The 18,307-nt window shown below is 43.5% G+C and overlaps 4 non-coding genes across 4 annotated transcripts; all 4 read left to right on the top strand.

The window, feature by feature from the left end:
- Positions 1-1,821: 1,821 nt before the first annotated feature.
- Positions 1,822-1,935, top strand: LOC140310754 (U5 spliceosomal RNA). The gene has a single exon (XR_011916796.1). It is a non-coding gene; the product is annotated as a U5 spliceosomal RNA (small nuclear RNA).
- Positions 1,936-2,243: 308 nt separating this feature from the next.
- On the top strand, positions 2,244-2,434 carry LOC140310475 (U2 spliceosomal RNA). Its single transcript, XR_011916541.1, has one exon. It is a non-coding gene; the product is annotated as a U2 spliceosomal RNA (small nuclear RNA).
- Positions 2,435-16,245: 13,811 nt separating this feature from the next.
- LOC140310501 (U5 spliceosomal RNA) lies at positions 16,246-16,359 on the top strand. The gene has a single exon (XR_011916563.1). It is a non-coding gene; the product is annotated as a U5 spliceosomal RNA (small nuclear RNA).
- A 308-nt stretch (positions 16,360-16,667) lies between these two features.
- LOC140310603 (U2 spliceosomal RNA) lies at positions 16,668-16,858 on the top strand. Its single transcript, XR_011916657.1, has one exon. It is a non-coding gene; the product is annotated as a U2 spliceosomal RNA (small nuclear RNA).
- The last annotated feature ends 1,449 nt before the right edge of the window (positions 16,859-18,307 follow it).

Genomic DNA, 18,307 nt, shown 5'->3' with positions numbered 1-18,307 from the left:
CATGGTCGGACTTTCACACCTTCTCTTAGCTGAACAACTCCGCTCCCTCTTTTGATTGTGTACAGTCGGGTATTTTAACCTTTTCTTACCCGCTTTTTACCAACTATGGTCGGACATTCACAACGTCTTACGGCGGAACACCTCCGCTCCCTCTTTTGATGATGTATGGTTAGGCATTCGCACCTTTTCATACCGATTTTTCAGTAATTATGGGTGGACATTCACACCTTCTTGCAGCTGAACACCTCCTCTCCCGCTTATGATCATGTGCGGTTTGATATTCGAAAATTTTCTTTCATGTTTTCTAGCAATTATTGATGGACATTCAGACCTTCTTGCAGCTGATCACCTCCACTCCCGCTTTTGATGGTGTATAGTCGGGCTTTCGAGCCTTTTCTTTCCCGGTTTTTACAAATTATGGGTGGACATTCAGACCTTCTTGCAGCCGAAAACCTCCATTCCCTCTTTTGATCATACATTGTCGGGCATTCGCACCTTTTCTTACCCGCTTTTTACAAACCATTGTTGGACTTTCACACCATTTACTAGCCGAACAACTCCGCTCCCGCTATTAATTCTGTACAGTCGGGTATTTTAACCTTTTCTTACCCGCTTTTTACCAACTATGGTCGGACATTCACACCTTCTTACAGCGGAACACCTCCGCTCCCTGTTTTGATTATGTATGGTTTGACATTTGCACCTTCTCTCACCCGCCTTTTACTATGGTCGGCCATTCACAGCTTCCTCTCCACCATACTTTTATGGTGGGATATTCACACCCACTTGCATCTGAAGACCTCCGCCCCCACTTTTGTTGATATTTAGTTGGTCATTCGCACCTTACCCGCTTTTGGCAAACTATGGCCTTCTTGCAGACAAACACCTCTGATCTCGCTTTTGATGATGTAAGGTTGGGCATTCAGACCTTGCTTCACCTGCTTTTCACCAAATATAGTCGGACATTCACACCTTCTGGCAGCCGAACACTTCCGCTCCACCTTTTAGTGTTCTATGGGGCATTCACACCTTTTTTTTCACCGCATTTTATAGATTATGGTTAGAAATTCTCACCTACTCTCATCCGAAGACCTCTCCTCCCGCTTTTGTTAATATATAGTCGGTTATTCGAACCTTTTCTTACCCACTTTTTACAAATTATGGTCGGACATTCACACCTACTTGCAGCCGAATACATCCGCTCCACCTTTTAGGTATGTATGGTTGGCATTTGCACCTTTTCTTACCCTCTTTTTTTTACTGATTACTGAAGATTAAGTTGTACTCTCTGAAACTACAACATTTTTGTAATTGTGGAAACTTGATTTGAATGGGATAGATAAGGAGGACAAACAGTTTTAAGTCAGGCTGATAGAAGGAGTCGAGAGATGCTTATTGCTGAAGAATTTCTTTCTCATTCTACAAAGTACAACGTTGTTTATCGTTGAAACTTGATTAGACATGAATAAATATGAAGGACAAAGCAGTCTTAACTAGTTTTGAGTTAAGGAATTCGTTATATAGGAGAATCCGAATTCGTGCATAACTCGTAAAATAGAGCTTATTTTCGGATTCCTGAAGAATGAGTCTGGTTATTTCTCATAATACAAAGTTTGTTGTTTATTGTTGAAACTTCATCAGAAGTGAAGAAATAAATGAATGCCTATCAACAAATGTGGGATCTAAACTCTAGTGCTTCCTCTAAAATAATATCCTTTCTCAATTTAGAAATGTAAAGCGTCTCAACCAAGCAAAGCTAACCATGGGGAAGGTGGCTATGCCAACTAGCCTGATGCCCTGCTCCCGCAGTGACGGATAATCGTACTCTGGTTTCTCTTCATAACGTACAAGTCTTTTGCCTTTTACTAAAGACTTCTGTGGAGAGCAGCACTAATGAGTTGTTTCTATTTGTGGCAGGCTTTACCTTTGCGGGTGAAGCCCTTTCTGTCTGTGCAAAAGAAATCTTGTTACTGTGCAGAGTGACTTCTCTGAGTAGAGTCGCCTTACTTGTTGCGACTGTGCCGATGTTCGAAGCTGGAGTGCAAAGTTCTTGCTTGAATGGTGCTCGCTGGAGCGTGCGGGATTGCAAAGTTATACCATTTAAAAGGGCTGAAGAGTGCTCAGTGCAGCGGGTGGGCGGAGGTGCAAAGTGACACTCTGGCCACCTATGGCCATAAAAAGAACACCGCTACAAGTGCGCATTGTGCCAGGAAGGGCCCTCGGACGTGAACCAGTGGACAGTTATCGCTTCTCGGCCTTTTGGCTAAGATCAAGTGTAGTATCTGTTCTTATCAGTTTAATATCTGATATGTCCTCTATACGAGGACTACATATTAAATGGATTTTTAGGAATAGAAGTTGAAAAAGGAGCTTGCTCCGTTCACTCCAAGCATCGACCCAGTACTGCAGTGCCGCTGGGAACGGTGCACTCTTCTCTGCTCTTGTGAAAAAGCAAACAGCGGTGCAGGATGGATGTTTCAGGGAGCCCAAGATGAAACTTTCTTTTAATCTGCTGAGAAAAGAGAGTGAATGCGAAGTAGACTTTAACACGGCTCTGGGAGCGAGCCGAGTGCGGGCTAACCGGGAGAATTGCTTGAAAGAAACGCGACACCGAATGAGTGGTCAGAACAAAGCCTCAATACGGTGTTCCCGTGGTGTTTGTGGCTGCCTTGTCTTTTGCACAGAGTAAAAGACAAGGCAGCCATCGAATAGGGCCCGATTGTTCCTACTTGGTCAGCCGAGGAGCAAGGGGGGGGAGCAAGCGTCTCAACCAAGCAAAGCTCACCAAGTAGGAACAATCGGGCCCTATTCGATGGCTGCAACACCTGAAAGAGATATTGATGCGAGACCCGATCAAATGCTTTTTCAAAGTCTAAATTTAAGATGACAAGCCGGGTGTTTCTGTCTCTAGCGTAATCAATGATGTCTCGAATCAGTACGAGGCTGTCGGTGAGTTGTCGAGCCGAGTTGGTGAGTTGTCGAATCGAGTGCGGGCTAACCGGGAGAATTGCTTGAAAGAAACGCCATACCGAATGAGCGGTCAGAACAAAGCCTCAATACGGTGTTCCCGTGGTGTTTTTGTTGCTACCGCTGTTTGCTTTTTCACAAGAGCGCACTTGTTGAGGGGGGGCCTGGGGGGGCCTGGGTTATGGTGGGTCTCAGGCCCGGGCTGCTGCGACTGGTGTGACCGGGTGGTTTGTTTGTTTGTGTTTTGTTGTTGTTTTTTTGTTTTTTGTATAGGTCCTCCGGAGTGGGGTTGGGTTGAGTGGGGTGGGGCCGGATGGGTACCTTCTGGGGGTACAGTAGCTCCCGGAATATGGTCGCTGCAGGCCCCGAGCCTGGTGGACATCAGGCCCTCCTGTCCTGTGTTGGCTCCCTGGTAGCGGGGATGCCTATTGCAGCCAGTCCCTGGCTGCCCTCTCTGGGGGAGAGTAGCTCCCCCAGTGTATATCCCCATATCCCTCTCCCTTCTGGCTCCTGTACACAGCACATACTCACACATGAAATGTTTAGGGGGCGTGTGTGTTCGGTGGGGTGTAGTGGACTCTGCAGTAGTTGCACTCTGCAGTTCCCCGCCCCTGTTTTAATTACACCTTAGACATTACTACTTATCAAACACACTCACGCACACACATTAGGTCTTGGGGGGTGGTTACACTGAGTGGCATCTGGTGGGCGGGGCTCTTTGGGTATGTAGGCTGCCCAGAGGGCCACGCTCCCAGTTCTACAAGTTTGGCTGCCCCTCAATTTTAATTGCTCACTATTAGAAAATATTGAAGAGCCAGTAGGGTGAGGGGAGGGGTCTTCTTCGCACACCCCTGCTTCCTGGTTGCTGCTCGGGGCGGGAGGGGCCAGGAGGATTAATTAATTGTTCTGCTGGTTTGGGGTCTGTGGTGGCTGGGGGGCTGCTGGCCCCCTGGTGTGCCCGCTGCACTACACCCCAGCGGAGTCGAGGGAGGGAGGATATGTGGATATATGGGACATGAAAGTGTGTGTAGTAATGATTGGGCCTGGATCTTGGACTTGCTGTCGCCTGGCCTGCCTGTGCTTCTCCCGATGGGGGGGCGGCGTGGCCTCTCCCCGCTGCTCGCGACTTCACCCACCTGTGGGCATGTCTTGACTCCCAGGGCACTTGGCCAGGGGTGCTGGGGCAGGCGCTGATCCACTGTGTGGCTGTCTGGGGCGCTTGGCCCTCCTGGGTATTGGGTGGGGCCTCTGCCGGGGGGTTTGGGGGTGCTCGGGCTCCTGGGGCCTGGATCCAGTGCACGGCCCATGTCTGGGCGGCTGGGGCCTGGCGACGTCGGTGGGCTGTTGCCCCTGGCTCCCAGAGGGCCTCTGCCCTATGCTTATGGGGGCTCTTTCCGGGGGCTTCCTCTGCAGTCTTCTGGGTGGATGCGTGGTTTCCCCTGCGGTGGGCTTCCTGGGTTCTGTGCTCTGTGGGGGCTGCTGGTGGCCTGGGTCTTGTGGCCCTCTCTGCCTGCTTCTGATTGCTTGGGGGGGCTGTGGATTGTGGCCCTGTACGCTTATACACTCATAACTAAGCACGGTTATCATGTAGGTCCTGTGCCATGGGTGTTGCATGTTCTCACACACACACAACCACATTCATTAGTCCAGTAGCATGGTCGCTAAGCAGTTGATGTATTATCATGTCGTCTCAGGTCATTTATATCCACAGCTGTGTTGTATGTGATTGCCGCTTCTTGTGCTTATTTTTTTGTGTTTGTGTTTTTGTGTTTGTTTTTTCTCTGCTTGTCTGCTTTCAGGTGCTCCTGGCGCTAAGGCTGGATTCCCCTCAGAGGCCATGCATTGTTGTCTGTCTTGTTTTTTACAGGTGTAGCAGCTGGTTGTCTGGTTTTTGTTTCTATTTTTGTTCTGTTTCCTCTTCTTTCCTCTTCTTCTTTCTTGTCCCCCGGTCCGGTTCAGTTCTATTACATGTCATATATTGTAAACAGACATAAATAAATGGGCATCAAGGGGAGCTTTACATTTATAAAACTTCCCTTGGCAAAGCAAATCTGTTTGGCATCAAAGGTATTCAGACTACAATTCTACTGCCATAATGCTGAACATGATAAGGGAAAAAAAAAAAAAAAGTAAAGAAGACAGTTCTGCCGAAAGCCAGGGACTAGACCTGTTCTAAGTTCTATACTTTTTAAAAGGGGCGTGTTTATCAACTATGGAATTAGAAGATTTACAAAAAGTATAACTATTCAACAGATCAGTTAAAAAAAAAGCCTGCTCATGGAGATGTTTCAGGATCTGGATACCAAGCGTGGACCTAATGTTTTCATTTTTGCAATTCTGATACAGGCTATTGAGCAGTGATAACTAACACCAAGTTCAGATACTGCGGATTTTCTACCTTTGATTTGTTAAGATTGAGCCAATCAGGGACAACCTTGAAGGATCTCTTAAGTTTGGTTTTGTAGGATCAGTAATTACCTGAGAAAGGTTGATATTGGTACACACCTTTTTTAAATGATCAGAGGCAGAGTTCAACTTGTTTAAATTAAAATTGCCACACAGAGATTGGGTTTAGGCCCCATGCACACAGAATGACATGAACAAATATAAGAAATATTAAACATTTACACATAGATTTTTGAATACATGTAGAGGAATGATACTTTGAAATGTGCTCATTGCGGAGTTATGATCAGTTGAGTAATGAAGGTTGAACTATTCTGGGAAAGAGGTTCTATTCCCAGCATCATGATGGACACTCCTGATATAGAAGGTTTCGCTAACGCATTGGAATTGTTTTACTATTTTCATATGGATGTGCAATGAAGAATTGCTTGCTGCTGATAAATGCAAAGAAGAACAGCTTACACATAGATGCTCACATATAGGCTGCTGAATGCAATGAAGACCTGCTTATCCAGTAAAGTTCAATGTCAATGTGTAATATTCAATTAGGATTTGCAAAACAGTGAAGTTAAACAATGAATGGGTCCATAGTCGGTATGAGAAGACTACAGGAATATTTACCTGGGTGTACGTTCAAACAGAGATAAGAAAATTGCGATAAATAATTGTTTGTTTGTTTGTTAGTATGTATATGAATGTTATGTGTATAAACTGTGTTGAGTTTTAGTTACTCAGTAGTGTCTCAGTGAAACAACCGACGGGGGAAGCCTTGCGGTGACAACAAAAGCAGTGTTTTACTGATCAGTCAAGTTGCTCCAGAGTACTCCATACAAACTGGTTGGCTACTGAAGGGATAGAAAATGGGGAATGCTTGTTTTAAAGCAAACAAGGAATTAGATGGGAAAAATACATGTTTTAACAGGACCCAGACAATATTAAATACTCAGACAGATGGGAGAAGAAATGTAGTTTTGTAGGAAATCACAAAATTATTACATAAAATTAGTGAAATCAATTGAAGAATGCCTTTCTGAAGAGCTGTTTACCACAGATGAGCAGCTTTGCGACCAAGCACATTGTAGATCGCTTTAGTGCCAAAATGATCTAATTTAATGGATTGGTTTTAGACATGCATAACAGAATTTTAAGAACAAAGAGAGAAACAAAAAGGGACAACGCTTCATGGTGGAAGGTGATGTATAAATAACTGTGTATATGATGAAGGAGAGACCATTTGAGCAGCACAGCCATTTCGCAGCACAGGGACAGCAGTCCAAGTTAAAGGATCTCCCACGTGGTATCACCTGTCACACTGTGTCAAGGCATCAAAAGTATAAAAAATCACCAAACTCAAGGACAAAGAGACGAAGACTCCGGTGAACGAAGAGAGAGGACTGACAAACCAGAAATACAAAAGGATGCTCGATGTCAAGATCCAGAAGAAGAGGCTAACAATGCCACGAACACTTACGATGCTGGGAATGATGCCAGCAATGAACAGAGAAGAAGATTCAGTGTCATCAATCTGCAACACGTGCCTCTAATGAGGGGGTGAATATAGAATCCTCAACGATTACAACGTCTCTGGGAACTGTGACAACAACAAGGTTTAAACCATTTTGATATATATTGTAACCTATTGGCTAAGGAATAGTGCTGAAAATGAGGTATATCTAATCCACCACTGTCTGTAGGGTTTTTAAACTAATACGTGGTGGTTTGTTTTTCCACAGAAATTTGGAGATGCATGAATCTAGTGACTTAAACCAAGTAGCAGATGGTTTTATGGGGATCATTGAGAACATATAGTTAACTTTTGGTAGTATCATCATTTTAATGGTTGTAACTCTCCCCATAAGTGATATAGGTAAGGACTTCCAATGAGAGAGATCGCCCTCTACTCTCTTTAATAATTGCACTTAATTTAGCTTTGTTAGCTCTGAGAGCCTGGAGGAAATGTTTATGCCTAAATATCTAATATTTCCTGACTGTAAAGTGATCGCAGGTATATTCTGGACCCTACAGTTAATGGGCAGAACTGTGGTCTTAGACCAGTTGATAGAGTAGTCAGAAAGTGCTGAGAATTTATTTATGAGTGTGATCGTGTGAGTGAGAGACGTCTGTGAGTTCTGAAGGAAAAGTAATACATCATCAGCATAAAGACTTATTTTATGCTCAATATTTTGGGATTGGATGCCTTTAATATTTCTATCTTGTCTGATAGAAGCTGCTAAAGGTTTGATGAAAATAGCAAAAAGTGAGGGAGAAAGTGGGCAACCCTATCGTGTACCTCTCTGCAGACTGAAGCTTGGAGAAGTTTGATCATTTGTCCTGACACATGTATTTGGGGAGCTATTTAATATCCTTATCCAGTTGATAAAGTGTGACCCAAACCCGAATTTGTTTAATGCTGCGAATAAAAATTTCCAGTTCACTCCATCAAATGCTTTTTCTGCATCTAGAGAGTCGATTGTGGTTTCCAAGTTGTTGATGGTAGAATAGTCTATGAGATTAATGATCCGGTTTGTGAACGAACTGTTGTGCCTACTGCTCTTCAGCCTGTCAAATGAAACGTAGAATTTGAAAAGTGACAAATGAACGAAGACCCAAGGAGTTGAGTCGTAAACGAATCAATACTGTTTCCTGTGCGAGGACCCGTCAGCCGAGGAGTTGAGTCATGAACGAATCAATACTGTTTCCTGTGCGAGGACCCGTCACCCGAGGAGTTGAGTCGTGAACGAATCAATACTGTTTCCTGTCCTGCTGACTGAGCTTATGAAGCTGCCGCCTGCCATGTGGTGAGGAAGGGTACTAAATGAAAATGAACGAATCACTCACTGAGACAACTCGTTACTCCCGAGTCATATAAAAAATTAGTTCATATCGAACGAATCGCTCACGAACGACACATCACTATCTATTTGACGAGTTATGCATGAATTCGGGTTTTGCAATAAAATTAATTCCTTCTCTCAAACCAAGTTCAAACTGCTTTGTTCTTCATATTTATCTACTTCTAATATAGTTTAAACAATAAACAACACTGTATTTTGTAGTATGAAAAAGAACAAGACCTAATTTTCAGCAATAAGCTTCTCTCGAGGAGATATGAAGGAATACAGATTTTGCAAAAAAATTAAATCCTTCTATCAAACTGACTTAAAATTTCTTCACTTCTGATGAAGTTTCAACAATAAACAACAAACTTTGTATTATGAGAAAGAACCAGACTCATTCTTCAGGAATCCGAAAATAAGCTCTATTTTACGAGTTATGCACGAATTCGGATTCTCCTATAAAACGAATTCCTTAACTCAAACCAAGTTAAGACTGCTTTGTCCTTCATATTTATTCATGTCTAATCAAGTTTCAACAATAAACAACGTTGTACTTTGTAGAATGAGAAAGAACTTCTTCAGCAATAAGCATCTCTCGACATATGACGAAATACAGATTTTGCTATAAAATTAATTCCTTCTATCAGCCTGACTTAAAACTGTTTGTCCTCCTTATTTATCCACTTCAAATCAAGTTTCAACATTAAAAAAAAATTTGTAGTTTGAGAAAAAACAACTTAATCTTAAGCAATCAGTATAAAAAGAGGGTAAGAAAAGGTGCAAATGCCAACCATACATCACTAAAAGGTGGAGCGGAAGTATTCGGCTGCAAGTAGGTGCAAATGCCTGACAATGTATGATCAAAAGAGGGAGCGGAGGTTTTCGGCTGCAAGATCTGAATGTCCAACCATAATTTGTAAAAACCGGGGAAGAAAAGGCTCGAAAGCCCAACTATACACCATAAAAAGTGGGAGCGGAGGTGTTCGGCTGCAAGTAGGTGTGAATGTTCTACCATAATTTGTAAAAAGCGGGTAAGAAAAGGTTCGAATGCCCGACTATATATTAACCAAAGCAGGAGGAGAGGTCTTCGGATAAGAGTGGGTGAGAATTTCCAACCATAATCTATAAAATGCGGTGAAAAAAAAGGTGTGAATACCCCATAGAACACTAAAAGGTGGAGCGGAAGTGTTCGGCTGCAAGAAGGTGTGAATGTCTGACCATAGTTTGTAAAAAGCGGGTAAGAAAAGGTTCGAATGCCCGAACATACACCATCAAAGGAGGGAGCGGAGGTGTTCCTCTGTAAGAAGGTGTGAATGTCCGACCATTGTTGGCAAAAAGCAGGTAAGAAAAGGTTAAAATACCCGATTGTACACAATCAATAGCGGGAGCAGAGTTGTTCCGCTACTAAAAGGTGTGAAAGTCCGACCATGGTTTGTAAAAAGCGGGTAAGAAAAGGTGCGAATGCCCGATAATGTATGATCAAAAGAGGGAGCGGAGGTTTTCGGCTGAAAGAAGGTCTGAATGTCCATCCATAATTTGTAAAAATCGGGGAAGAAAAGGCTCGAAAGCCCGACTATACACCATCAACAGCTGGAGCGGAGGTGTTCAGCTGCAAGAAGGTCTGAATGTCCATCAACAATTGCTAGAAAACATGGAAGAGAATTTTCGAATATCAAACCGCACATGATCATAAGCGGGAGAGGAGGTGTTCAAATGCAAGAAGGTGTGAATGTCCACCCATAATTACTGCAAAATGGGTAAGAAAAGGTACGAATGCCCAACCATACATCATCAAAAGCAGGAGTGGATGTGTTCGGCTACAAGAAGGTTTTAATGTCCGACCATAGTTTGTAAAAAAAGGGTAAGAAAAGGTTCGAATGCCCGAACATACACCATCAAAAGAGGGAGCGGAGGTGTTGCGCTGTAAGAAGGTGTGAATGTCCGACCATAGTTGGTAAAAAGCGGGTAAGAAAAGGTGAAAATACCCGACTGTACACAATCAAAAGCGGGAGCGGAGTTGTTCCGCTACTACAAGGTGTGAAAGTCCGACCCTGGTTTGTAAAAAGCGGGTAAGAAAAGGTGCGAATGCCCGACAATGTATGATCAAAAGAGGGAGCGGAGGTTTTCGGCTGCAAGGTCTGAATGTCCAACCATAATTTGTAAAAACCGGGGAAGAAAAGGCTCGAAAGCCCGACTATACACCATCAAAAGCGGGAGCGGTGGTGTTCGGCTGCAAGTAGGTGTGAATGTTCGACCATAATTTGTCAAAATCGGGTAAGAAAAGGTTCCAATGCCCGACTATATATTAACCAAAGCAGGAGGAGAGGTCTTCGGATAAGAGTGGGTGAGAATTTCCAACCATAATCTATAAAATGCGGTGAAAAAAAGGTGTGAATACCCCATAGAACACTAAAAGGTGGAGCGGAAGTGTTCGGCTGCAAGAAGGTGTGACTGTCCGACTATATTTGGCTAAAAGCAGGTGAAGCAAGGTCTGAATGCCCAACCTTACATAATCAAAAGTGAGATCAGAGGTGTTTGGCTGCAAGAAGGCCATAGTTTGCCAAAAGCGGGTCAGCTGCGAATGACCGACTATCATCATCAAAAGCGGGAGAAGTGGTGTTCGGCTTCAAGTAGGTGTGAATGTCTAGCCATAATTACTCACAAACGGGTAAGAAAAGGTAGTATTGCCAGACCATACATGATCAATACAGGGAGCGGAGATGGTTCAGCTGCAAGAAGGTTTGAATGTCCGACTAAAGTTTATAAAAAGCGGGTAAGACAAGGTGCGAATGCTCGACAATGTATGATCAAAAGAGGGAGCGGAGGTTTTCGGCTGCAAGAAGGTCTGAATGTCCACCCATAATTCCTGAAAAATGGGTAAAAAAAGGGTGTGAATGCCCAATCATACATCATCAAAAGCAGGAGTGGATGTGTAGGCTTCAAGAAGTTCTGAATGTCCAACCATAATTTGTAAAAAACGGGGAAAAAAAAGCTCGAAAGGCCGACTATACACCATCAAATCTGGGAGCGGAAGTGTTCGGCTGCAAGAAGATGTGAATGTCAGATCATAATTTGTAAAAAGCGGGTAAGAAAAGGTAAGAATGCCCAACCATAAATTATCAAAAGCGGCGGCACAGATGTTCGGCTGGTATTTATCAATGTCTAGATAGATTTCAACAAAAAAACAACGTTGTACTTTGCAGTAAAAGAAAGAGCAAATCTAAAGTTTCAGGAATGCGAGTATAAGCTTGCTTTCATAAGTTCTGCACGATTTCGGATTTTGTTATAAAATGAATTGCTTCACTCAAACTAAGTTAAAACTGCTTTGTCCTTCATATGTACCCATTTCTACATATATTTCAAGCATAAACTTCCTCATATTACCCTGAATGAGAAAGAACCACACTTATGATTAAAACATACGCCCTTTTTGAGGAGTTCTGCATGATTTGGGATTTTATCTATAAAATTAATTCCTTCACTCAAACTATGTTAAAACGGCTTTTACCTTCATATTTATCAATGTCTCGATAGATTTAAACAAAAAAACAACGTTGTACTTTGCAGTAAAAGAAAGAGCAAATCAAAAGTTTTAGGAATCCGAGAATAAGCTTATTTTCATGAGTTCTGCACGATTTCAGATTTTATGTATAAAATGAATTCATTCACTCAAACCAAGTTAAAACTGCTTTTTCCTTCATATTTATCAATGTCTAGATCGACTTCAACAAAGAACAACATTGTATTTTTTAGTAGAAGAAAGAGCAACACTGAAGGATCAGGAATCCAAGAATAAGCTTATTTTCATACGTTCTGCATGATTTCGGATTTTATGTATAAAATGAATTCCTTCACTCAAACCAAGTTAAAACTGCTTTTTCATTCATATTTATCAATGTCTAGATTGACTTCAACAAAGAGCAACATTGTATTTTGCAGTAGAAGAAAGAGTAACACTGAAGGATCAGGAATCCGAGAATAAGCTTATTTTCATAAGTTCTGCATGATTTGGGGTTTTATGTATAAAATGAATTCCTTCACTCAAACCGAGTGAAAACTGCTTTGTCCTTCCATATTTATCAATGTCGAGATAGATTTAAACAAAACAAAAAACCACATTGTACTTTGCAATATAAGAAAGAGCAACACTGATGGATCAGGAATCCGAGAATAAACTTCTTTTCATACGTTCTGCATGATTTGGGATTTTATGTATAAAATGAATTCCTTCACTTAAACCAAGTGAAAACTGCTTTCTCCTTCATATTTATCAATGTCTACATCGATTTCCACAAAGAACAACATTGTATTTTGCAGTAGAAGAAAGAGCAACACTGAAGGATCAGGAATCCGAGAATAAGCTTATTTTCTTATGGGCAAGTGGGAACTGCTTTGTCCTTCATATTTATCAATGTGTAGATGGATTTCAACTTCTTCTACTGCAAAGTCCAATGTTTTTCTTTGTTGAAGTCGATCTAGACATTGATAAATATGGAAGGACAAAGCAGTTTTAACTTGGTTTGAGCAAAGCAATATTCAAACCTTTTCTAAACTGCTTTTTACATATTTTGGTTGGACGTTCACACCTTCTTGTAGCCGAACACATCCACTCCTGCTTTTAATGATGTATGGTTGGGCATTCACACCTTTTTTTTGCCCATTTTTCAGGAATTATGGGTGGACATTCAGACCTTCTTGCAGCTGAACACCTCCGCTCCCGCTTTTGATGATGTATAGTCAGGCTTTCGAGCCTTTTCTTACCCGGTTTTTACAAATTATGGTTGGACATTCAGACCTTGCAGCCGAACACCTCCGCTCCCTCTTTTGATCATACATTGTCGGGCATTCGCACCTTGTCATACCCGCTTTTTACAAACTATAGTCAGACATTCACAACTTGCAGCTGAACCACCTCCGCTCCCTGTTTTGATCATGTATGGTCTGGCAATACTACCTTTTCTTACCCGTTTGTGAGTAATTATGGCTGGACATTCACACCTACTTGCAGTCGAACAGCTCTGCTCCCACTTTTGATTATGTTTGGTTGGATATTTGAACCTTTTCTTAACTGCTTTTTACAAACTTTGTCGGACGTTCACACCTTCTTGCAGCCGAACACCTCCGCTTCCGCTTTTTATGGTATATATTCGGGCATTCGAACCTTTTCTTACCCGCTTTTTACAAACCATGGTCGGACTTTCACACCTTCTTGTAGCCGAACAACTCCGCTCCCGCTATTGATTGTGTACAGTCGGGTATTTTAACCTTTTCTTACCCGCTTTTTACCAACTATGGTCGGACATTCACACCTTCTTGTAGCCGAACACATCCGCTCCCGCTATTGATTGTGTACAGTCGAGTATTTTAACCTTTTCTTACCCGCTTTTTACCAACTATGGTCGGACATTCACACTTTCTTACAGCGGAACACCTCCGCTCCCTGTTTTGATTATGTATGGTTTGACATTCGCACCTTCTCTCACCCGCCTTTTACTATGGTCGGCCATTCACAGCTTCCTCTCCACCATACTTGTATGGTGGGATATTCACACCCACTTGCATCCGAAGACCTCCGCCCCCACTTTTCTTGATATTTAGTCGGTCATTCGCACCTTACCCGCTTTTGGCAAACTATGGCCTTCTTGCAGCCAAACACCTCTGATCTCGCTTTTGATGATGTAAGGTTGGGCATTCAGACCTTGCTTCACCTGCTTTTCACCAAATATAGTCGGACATTCACACCTTCTTGCAGCCGAACACTTCCGCTCCACCTTTTAGTGTTCTATGGGGCATTCACACCTTTTTTTTCACCGCATTTTATAGATTATGGTTGGAAATTCTCACCCACTCTCATCCGAAGACCTCTCCTCCCGCTTTTGTTAATATATAGTCGGGCATTCGAACCTTTTCTTACCCACTTTTTACAAATTATGGTCGAACGTTCACACCTACTTGCAGCCGAATACTTCCGCTCCACCTTTTAGGTATGTATGGTTGGCATTTGCACCTTTTCTTACCATCTTTTTATACTGATTGCTGAAGATTAAGTACTTTCTCAAACTACAACATTTTTTTAATTGTTGAAAATTTATTTGAAGTGGATAAATTACGAGGACAAACAGTTTTAAGTCAGGCTGATAGAAGGAATCAATTTTATAGAAAAATCTGTACTTCGTCATATGTCGAGAGATGCTTTTTGCTGAAGAAGTTCTTTCTCATTCTACAAAGTACAACGTTGTTTATCGTTGAAACTTGATTAGACATGAATAAATATGAAGGACAAAGCAGTCTTAACTTAGTTTGAGTTAAGGAATTCGTTTTATAGGAGAATCCGAATTCGTGCATAACTCGTAAAATAGAGCTTATTTTCGGATTCCTGAAGAATGAGTCTGGTTCTTTCTCATAATACAAAGTTTGTTGTTTATTGTTGAAACTTCATCAGAAGTGAAGAAATAAATGAATGCCTATCAACAAATGTGGGATCTAAACTCTAGTGCTTCCTCTAAAATAATTTCCTTTCTCAATTTAGAAATGTGTGTGTGTAAGTCACAACACCCTTGACACCAAAACGGCTTTCTTCTCTCTACACTCTGCACTATGAGCACACACACCAAATCAGAAAGGCTTTTTTCTCTCTTTTCTACATTATGGACTGTGGGGACACAAAACTGCTCTCTCTTTTTTATTTTTATCGTGTGCCAGGGCGTTGTCTCACGTATTAGATTATGCTTAAGATACGAATGGGTTTATCAGTCACATCAGAATCCATACATACTGATCCTCACGTAATAAAATGGTCGGATCTTATCAAACACACTTTGTTTCTTGTGACAATCAAGTCAGCGAAACAGTGTATACACGTCAAGACACTGAATCAAGTTTGCCACAAGAACTCATAAGTTTGGCAGTATTGCTCTGCCGTCAGCAATCATACATCCATTTTATTTTCGTGAGACATGTGCAGGCACCTGTTCATCTACTGTTCTATCACTATGAATTAGTTTATCTATTATCAATAAGGAAACTTCTACAACTACTCTATCAAAGTATGTCCGGACTTCTTATGTTGTCAGTTGCTATATATGAATAAGTGGGTAGCTACTGACAAGCATTAAGCATGTCACACAGCCCAAACATATAACATTTCAGGACACACCACACAGTTAACAAACACAGTGAAGCGTGTCAAAGCCCAAACATGTAACATTCAACAGGACACTTACACAACACATTCAAATCAAACAGTCAGACAACATACAAGAACATATACCCCAGCCGGCATTGCTCCCTGCCTATTTTCCTACAGCTCACTATGTGTGCGCACACCTTTATTCACAAACTCTTCAACTTATACTCTTTTACCGAAGCTGCTACAGCTCGATTGGCCGAATACCGAATAATCCTATTTCGGTGAATTTGACATCTGCCTTTCATGTAACAGATTAGCCGTTTAGCAGTTTTAATTTAGTTTGAGTGAAGGAATTCATTTTATAGCAAAATCCGAAATCGTGAAGAACTCATGAAAGTAAGCTTATTCTCGGATTCTGAAACTTTAGATTTGCTCTTTCTTTTACTGCAAAGTACAACGTTGTTTTTTTTGTTTAAATCTTTCAAGACATGGTAAATATGAAGGACAAAGAAGTTCTAACATAGTTTGAGTGAAGGAATTCATTTTATAGATAAAATCCTAAGAGTCTGCTGAGAAAAGAGAGTGAATGCGAAGTAGACTTTAACACGGCTCTGGGAGCGAGCCGAGTGCGGGCTAACCGGGAGAATTGCTTGAAAGAAACGCAACACCGAATGAGCAGTCAGAACAAAGCCTCAATACGGTGTTCCCGTGGTGTTTTTGTTGCTGCCTTGTCTTTTGCACAGAGTAAAAGACAAGGCAGCCATCGAATAGGGCCCGATTGTTCCTACTTGGTCAGCCAAGGAGCAAGGGGGGGGGGAGCAAGCGTCTCAACCAAGCAAAGCTCACCATGGGGAAGGTGGCTATGCCAACTAGCCTGATGCCCTGCTCCCGCAGTGACGGATAATCGTACTCTGGTTTCTCTTCATAACGTACAAGTCTTTCGCCTTTTACTAAAGACTTCTGTGGAGAGCAGCACTAATGAGTTGTTTCTATTTTTGGCAGGCTTTACCTTTGCGGGTGAAGCCCTTTCTGTCTGTGCAAAAGAAATCTTGTTACTGTGCAGAGTGACTTCTCTGAGTAGAGTCGCCTTACTTGTTGCGACTGTGCCGATGTTCGAAGCTGGAGTGCAAAGTTGTTGCTTGAATGGTGCTCGCTGGAGCGTGCGGGAGTGCAAAGTTATACCATTTAAAAGGGCTGAAGAGTGCTCAGTGCAGCGGGTGGGCGGAGGTGCAAAGTGACACTCTGGCCACCTATGGCCATAAAAAGAACACCGCTACAAGTGCGCATTGTGCCAGGAAGGGCCCTCGGACGTGAACCAGTGGACAGTTATCGCTTCTCGGCCTTTTGGCTAAGATCAAGTGTAGTATCTGTTCCTATCAGTTTAATATCTGATATGTCCTCTATACGAGGACTACATATTAAATAGATTTTTAGCAATAGGAGTTGAAAAAGTAGCTTGCTCCGTTCACTCCAAGCATTGACCCCGTACTGCAGTGCCGCTGGGAACGGTGCGCTCTTCTCTACTCTTGTGAAAAAGCAAACAGCGGTGCAGGATGCAAGTTTCAGGGAGCCCAAGATGAAACTTTCTTTTAGTCTGCTGAGAAAAGAGAGTCAATGCGAAGTAGACTTTAACACGGCTCTGGGAGCGAGCAGAGTGCAGGCTAACCGGGAGAATTGCTTGAAAGAAACGCGACACCGAATGAGCGGTCAGAACAAAGCCTCAATACGGTGTTCCCGTGGTGTTTTTGTTGCTGCCGTTGTTTGCTTTTTCACAAGAACGCACCTGTTGAGGGGGGGCCTGGGGGGGCCTGGGGGGGCCTGGGTGATGGTGGGTCTCAGGCCCGGGCTGCTTCGACTGGTGTGACCGGGTGGTTTGTTTGTTTGTTTTTTGTTGTTGTTTGTTTGTTTTTTGTAGAGGTCCTCCGGAGTGGGGTTGGGTTGAATGGGGTGGGGCGGGATGGGTACCTTCAAGGGGGTACAGTAGCTCCCGGAATATGGTCGCTGCAGGCCCCGAGCCTGGTGGACTTCAGGCCCTCCTGTCCTGTGTTGGCTCCCTGGTAGCGGGGATGCCTATTGCAGCCAGTCCCTAGCTGCCCTCTCTGGGGGAGAGTAGCTCCCCCAGTGTATATCCCCATACCCCTCTCCCTTCTTGCTCCTGTACACAGCACACACTCACACATGAAGGGTTTTGGGGGCGTGTATGTTCGGTGGGGTGTAGTGGACTCAGCAGTAGTTGCACTCTGCAGTTCCCCGCCCCTGTTTTAATTACACCTTAGACATTACTACTTATAAAAAACACACTCACACACACACATTAGGTCTTGGGGGGTGGTTACACTGAGTGGCATCTGGTGGGCGGGACTCTTTGGGTATGTAGGCTGCCCAGAGGGCCACGCTCCCAGGTCTACAAGTTTGGCTGCCCCTCAATTTTAATTGCTCACTATTAGAAAATATTGAAGAGCCAGAAGGGTGAGGGGAGGGGTCTTCTTCGCACACCCCTGCTTACTGGTTGCTGCTCGGGGCGGGAGGGGCCAGGAGGATTAATTAATTGTTCTGCTGGTTTGGGGTCTGTGGTGGCTGGGGGGCTGCTGGCCCCCTGGTGTGCCCGCTGCACTACACCCCAGCGGAGTCGAGGTTGGGAGGACGTGTGGATGTATGGGACATGAAAGTGTGTGTGGTAATGATTGGGCCTGGATCTTGGACTTGCTGTCGCCTGGCCTGCCTGTGCTTCTCCCGATGGGGGGGCGGCGTGGCCTCTCCCCGCTGCTCGCGACTTCACCCACCTGTGGGCACCTCTTGACTCCCAGGGCACTTGGCCAGGGGTTCTGGGGCAGGCGCTGATCCACTGTGTGGCTGTCTGGGGCGCTTGGCCCTCCTGGGTATTGGGTGGGGCCTCTGCCGGGGGGTTTGGGGGTGCTCGGGCTCCTGGGGCCTGGATCCAGTGCACGGCCCATGTCTGGGCGGCTGG

The sequence above is a fragment of the Leuresthes tenuis genome, unplaced genomic scaffold (assembly GCF_036924035.1).
Source record: "Leuresthes tenuis unplaced genomic scaffold, fLeuTen1.0.hap1 SCAF_6, whole genome shotgun sequence".
In the NCBI taxonomy this organism is placed as follows: domain Eukaryota; kingdom Metazoa; phylum Chordata; class Actinopteri; order Atheriniformes; family Atherinopsidae; genus Leuresthes; species Leuresthes tenuis.
This window is presented reverse-complemented; position numbering and strand designations above follow the sequence as displayed.